This window comes from Humulus lupulus, chromosome 5 (genome assembly GCF_963169125.1).
Source record: "Humulus lupulus chromosome 5, drHumLupu1.1, whole genome shotgun sequence".
Classification (NCBI taxonomy): Eukaryota; Viridiplantae; Streptophyta; class Magnoliopsida; order Rosales; family Cannabaceae; genus Humulus; species Humulus lupulus.
Genome location: NC_084797.1, coordinates 110,336,979 through 110,342,978, shown reverse-complemented (window position 1 = coordinate 110,342,978; position 6,000 = coordinate 110,336,979). Strand labels below are relative to the sequence as shown.

Genomic DNA, 6,000 nt, shown 5'->3' with positions numbered 1-6,000 from the left:
ACTGTTTCAAAATATTTACAACTCAAAAATATAATTAAAGTGGACTAAATGACAAAATTTTGTTTAATACAACACATCTCCAAAAAATACCCCAGGTTGTGGCAGCTAGGCAGGCCAAACATGTACACGTCGCTTCACGCTCTTCGTACTCATGGTTGGTCAATCTTCCCCTTGCCCTTACCTGCACCATAGAGCACCCGTGAGCCGAAGCCCAGCAAGAAAAATCCACACAAGCAATCAACATATGCATAGCTATCAATCAACATATAATAAAACTGCTAATAGGCTAAACATAGAACGACCATGCCGTCCAAGGCGCTTTACCAGGCCCTAGGTTCGCAGTATACACCCAGGTATCCTATAGGGGTCTCACCCTGGCAACTCGCACTTCGCGTGCTTAACGCTACTCCCGGCCCCTTGCCGTTCTTGGCCTTTGCCGTTCCCGGCCCTCGCCATTCTCAGTCTTCACCGTTCCCAACCCTTGCCATTCATTCACAAATATGCACACATAACATAATTTAACAAATACTTAAACGTAATAAATGGGGCTACGCCCTGCATCACAATCACAAAGGGTCGTGCCCTGCAATATAAACTATAGGGCCATGCCTTGCTCTATGGGTACAACAGTTTTGTTACTTGTGTCCCAAGCTTTCCAAGCACCGATGTCCCGAGCATAGTCCCCTAGTCTGAGCCTCGCTGAAAACCTCAACTGATAGCTTTGCCATGAGCTAATCCTCAATCTCCACCAGCCTCAATTCCCTATATAGGCAAGCCAAACTTCTTCAATAGATCAAAGTCTTCAAGCTTCCAAAGGGAGAGAGAAAACTCCAAGATAGGGAGAGGGTCGGTTTATCAAGTTTCTGAATGTTACCTTATGTTTGTCTTTCTTATCCTAAGTCACTTAAGTTACCTCCAAGGCTCGTGGTACAAAAAACGTCCCCAAGGGAAAAATGGTAAGTTTCCCTGGTAATCCCTCCTAAACGTTCTAACTTCAAATATATCTCCAAATATTTATTTTCATAACCCGATAGATAACCCAATAAAATTTCTAATGCTCGGAATACCCCTTGACTTGCCCCGAGTCGGGTATTCGACCTAGTTGTGACATTCTAGCTAAACCGCTCCCTAGAATGTCTTGTATCGTGCAACATGAATATATCACAATATTCATAATTATTACATTTATGCCCTCAATGGGCTAAAATTACAATTATCCCCCTAACAACCAAATGGGGCCCACATGCATATTTAATTCACCTAAACATGGATTTCTAATCACATACTCATCAAATTCACATATTCATATACTAAATCACGTTTTGCCCTCCAGGCACACTAATCAAGGCCTAAAGCCTTATTAGAAAATTTGGGACGCTACAACATGCATGCATAGGAAAGCCTCAGGGTTTCGGGTTTGAAGAGGAAAAGAGAATAAAAATGAAGGAGGTTTCGAAACTTACTCTCTACAAATGATTTATTGAGCTTCTCCCTTCTTCAATGGGGGATGAGTGTGCTTAGCTTATGGAGAGAAAGGATTGCAGCAATAGAGGGTTAGAGGGCTTTAGGGTTTTAGGTTTGGGAGAAGGAATGGACAAGAGAGTGTTTTCTTAAGAGAAAATAATTTGTGAGAAAATGATTAAAATTGTAAGAGAACAATGATTGTGGTTTAACTTGTGAATGGGGTGAGGCTCTTACTCTTCCCCTAGGGTAGGTGTCCTAGGCTCTTGAAGGCCCTAGGCATAGCCTTGCCGCCCACCACGCTTTCTCTCCTCCATTAGAAAAGACTTTTATGCCCTTGCTCATTTTTACCTTTCTCCGTAGACACTTAAGGCCCCTTTGGTAATTTTATTTATCTAAAATTCCCTTAATTTTTACCTTATACACTACAAGAAAAAACAGTATTCATAACACTTAAAAACTGCTAACCGGGACTATTGATAACGCTTCTGAAAATGCTAGCATAGCCTCTGTTATTAAAAGTCCAGTCTTTTCTATAACAGTATTTGAATGTTATGTTCGGTGTTATCTTAAACTATTCAATAACACATTTTTAGTTGCTATAATATTGAAATAATAACATTTAGATAGAGTTTTTGGTTATAAATTTGAAGTTTAATCTTATACTTTTTTCATAACACTTTTCAACTGTTACATTTGATTATTTTGATAACATTTTTAGTTTGTTATATTATATAAACCATAACGATTTTCTACGCTGATAATATGTTTTTAAATCATAGCATATAGTAATAAAATTGTTACTTTAGTGTGGATAATATATTTTAAATTATTTTTTGATAAGTATACTTATATGGTTTTTTTTAATTAAAAGATTTTCATTATTGTATTTTGATAAACAAAATCAAAATTAATCATAAAATGTAATTCTCAATAGATTGATAAACCATAAGTATTACATTAAACAATAACTAATTCAAACCATGAATGTGTCTACTTCATGAGATCTTAGTTCTAACTTAAATTTGAAAGCTTAACATAATAAAGTTTTATAATCTTGAACATTTTTTACTTCAAACTATAATTTGGATGATGTTATTGTTGCTGCTGCTGTTGCTGATGTTGTAGCTGTTCTTCAACTTGTTGTGCTTGACTGTGAACCCCAGATGGTGTACTAGTCCTTCAAGGGAACTTGTTCAAACTCTCTGAAAAATAAATAGAGAAAGATAAGCAACAAATATAAAACTGCATGCTAACAAGAATGAAACTATTCTCATAAGAAATATAATCCAAGGTCAATAAGTCTTGGAACCCCTTGTAATCTGGTTTTGGTATCAATAAAGATTCATTCTAGTTATTCAACATACTAGTGTGCATCAGCAATACAAAGACCCACGAACAGATTAATGGTGTATTCAAGAGACCACTGACACTCTTTAACCACAAAATATAACTCACCTTCAAGAAAATCTTTTACACTAACCACAACTTCATTTATTCATTTTTTTTACCTTTTATTGGGTGCCTAACATCTAGCAGAATTTATCAAAAATTTGAGGCTTTCCAAGTCATCATCCTGTAATAGCATGAAGAATTTAGCCGAAATCAGCATCATTGAAGTGATAAACCAGATATTTCTAGACAAGTTTAGATCTATTTTGTTCCTTTGTTTACTTTTTAGTTTTAGGATATACACAAATAAGATTTAACAATAAATATATCTTAAACAAAGAAAGAAAAGAATTTAAATGTTATAAATTCTATAGATATAGGTGCATCTGTAATTAAACAAAGAAAACTTACAGTAAAAGTAGTTACAGTTCTTTTGGTGCACAGATCCAGCCTCAAGTCCAGATTCTTTTCATGGCAAGATATGTCTCTGAGCATGTGACGAGTATAGACATGTTCAATCTAAAAGAATAATTAATTGGAGAAAAACACAAACCTCAGAACTTGATGATGAAAGTTAAATATCATCAACCTGTTTTCTTGTTACAAAATCTACTGTGATCAAGTATAGACTGCTCAACCTCGACTGAACTGAAGCAACAAAATAAAAGATTAATCAAATAACCTATATCAAAAGTTAACATTACAAAACAGTGGTAGATTTCCCTTTTTTTGCTAGAATAAACATCATAGGTATGCAAACACTAAGACTAAATCCCTCTGAAAGACTTCGATTGGCAGAGATGATTAAAACTGGAAACAACATATTCCATCATAAAAAGATTTACTCATCAAAATAATTTGAAGCCCTGCATGGATTCTATGCTACATTACCCCCAATTAAATATGTGGAATTTCTAATAATAGGCACATCCTAGGTCAAAAATACATAGATAGAAAGATGTATAAATTACATAAGAGAAAGAGGGAGAAAGCGAGAGAATACATTGTAGGCAAAGGAAGCTCTGGTTTGACTCTTGGTGCCATAGTTACAATGTTTGTCTCAGGACGAGTGGCTTTCCCTGTTGCTCCCGTTGCCTTGTCTTTTTTCAGCTTTTTAACTGATGAGCCCTGCTTTCCTCCTTCTGCTGATCTTTTATGAACACACGAGTTAATATTAAGCATCACAAGAGTGGATGCCAGATAAATATCCTATAACTAGACAGTCACAAACACAGTCTAAACAGAGGTTACACAGATATGGATAGTAAAAAAAATAACCAAACATTTTTGTAACTTATTTTCCTCCCACTCCGACTCTTTAGTTTCTCCTTTTGCCTTTTCAGAATCAGAAAGCAAACCCCCAGTCTTTTCCAAGCGTTCTTCCAAAGAGTCTTCCAGCAACTATAAAAATATGGCAACTACTTAAATTTCCTATTACTAACAAACATATATAGGAAACTGTCATATAGAAAGAAAAAAAAAACCTCTTTTAGGCTACTAAATAACTCTCTGTAGGTTGACCAAGTTTTAAATAATTAATTTAGAAAAGAAGAATGATGCTTATCATTCCTAAATAATTTTGAATGAAAATGAAAAAGGGAAAAACATGTGATATATACTGAGATCAGAAGACAAATGAAAAAGGAATGAATAAAAGACATTTAGATTCCATTTTAACTTCAACATACCAACATGAATCAATGGATCATAAGTGTAATACTCAGAGCACAAAGAGGGGGTAACAGAAAAAAGCAAACCCGATTGAAACAAGATAACTTTGTTGACTCACCCCCAATGTATTTCCTTCTGATTAATCTGACTGACTGCATCCTGGCTGCTGCCAGTCAATGTAATAGCCTCCGCATCATCAGAAATTGAGTTGGGCTGTCCAGGAGAAACTACAAACCAGTACACATGCATACATTACACATCATATAAAAATAAAGGAAGCATTTTTACATAAGCGGTAAAAGAAGAAATGTGTACCTTGAAAGTTGATATGCTCATTGATAATACCAAGTACAGTGGTAGATTGAGACTTATGTAGAAATTGCAAAGAAGCTCATAAGAATACTTAGAAGACAACAAGTCATGAGTTTTTTTATACTGCTGCCTCACTGATTCAAGTATACGTATGTTACTAGCAATCATAAGCAACGATTTTGACATCCTTCCAGAAGACTGTGCATAATACCAACACACTAATACAGTGCATAGGTTATTCATAACTCAGCAATAAATAAATAAATTACAAGAAGCAGTAGGCACCCCAACCTAAATCATTTACTATAAATTACAAGAAGCAGTAGGCACCCCAACAAGAAGCAGTAGGCACCCCGTCCTCTAAGTCACACTAATAATTTTTTTAAGCTATAAACGAAACTACTATATAGGATTTGGGCCACAACTTTCCTATCAGTAAGAGGGTTAAAGCTTATGGAAGGTAGTTGTTTCAGTTGAGGCATCTAGCCAACTTGCATAGGCCTCATCTCTACAGAAAGTAATGAAAAAGATTTCCCTATAAAGTGCTGAAGGTTTTCCTTTCATCTCTAAAGGGAACCACAAGCGAGTTTGGCAAATTGGTTCCTGTTCTAAAGGTCTCAGGTATACATATCCTATAACTATAATAATGGGGTATTCTTTCCCTTATCAAAACGAAAGTTAAGATTGCTAACATCCTGTGGTGCTAGTAATTATTAATAAAGTTGGTGTACCAAACAAATAAAATAGTTCATTTCGTTTTGGCAGCATTACAAATGACAAAATCCACGCTACCCTCTAAGTCAATAAAACAAAAGTTAATGAATTTAACGTTCAAAATGTATTGAGAATAGAACTTAAGCTTAGGCATACTATCTTTCATCGTGTAGGTGGCCAACTTAATGCAATGCTTACTGAGACATAGAGGAGCCAAAGACTTCAATACGACTACTGCATCAAGAGCAATGACCATACGAAATCACCAAAATAAATCTTTACAACTGATTTATAAACCCCCTTAAAAAACTCTCTAAAACATAAAAATCTACTAAAAACTCAAAGGCAACACCATTAATCAGAGGCAAAACTAACAAAATCTACTAAAAAGTAAACAAAAAAAGTCTAAAACCAGTTTTGATACACAAATCTTAAACAAAAGATAGAGCA

General features: G+C 35.2%; 1 long non-coding RNA gene across 2 annotated transcripts; it reads right to left on the bottom strand.

Annotated features, from left to right (window-relative positions):
• Positions 1–2,560: 2,560 nt before the first annotated feature.
• LOC133780548 (uncharacterized) lies at positions 2,561–4,027 on the bottom strand. 2 transcript variants are annotated; one of them, XR_009869403.1, is made up of 4 exons: positions 3,857–4,027; positions 3,265–3,501; positions 2,973–3,037; positions 2,579–2,666 (listed from the first exon to the last, which is right to left on the bottom strand). It is a non-coding gene; the product is annotated as an uncharacterized LOC133780548 (long non-coding RNA). The 2 variants fall into 2 exon arrangements; XR_009869404.1 differs by lacking the exon at positions 2,973–3,037 and having other exon boundaries at positions 2,561–2,666.
• Between the last annotated feature and the right edge of the window lie 1,973 nt (positions 4,028–6,000).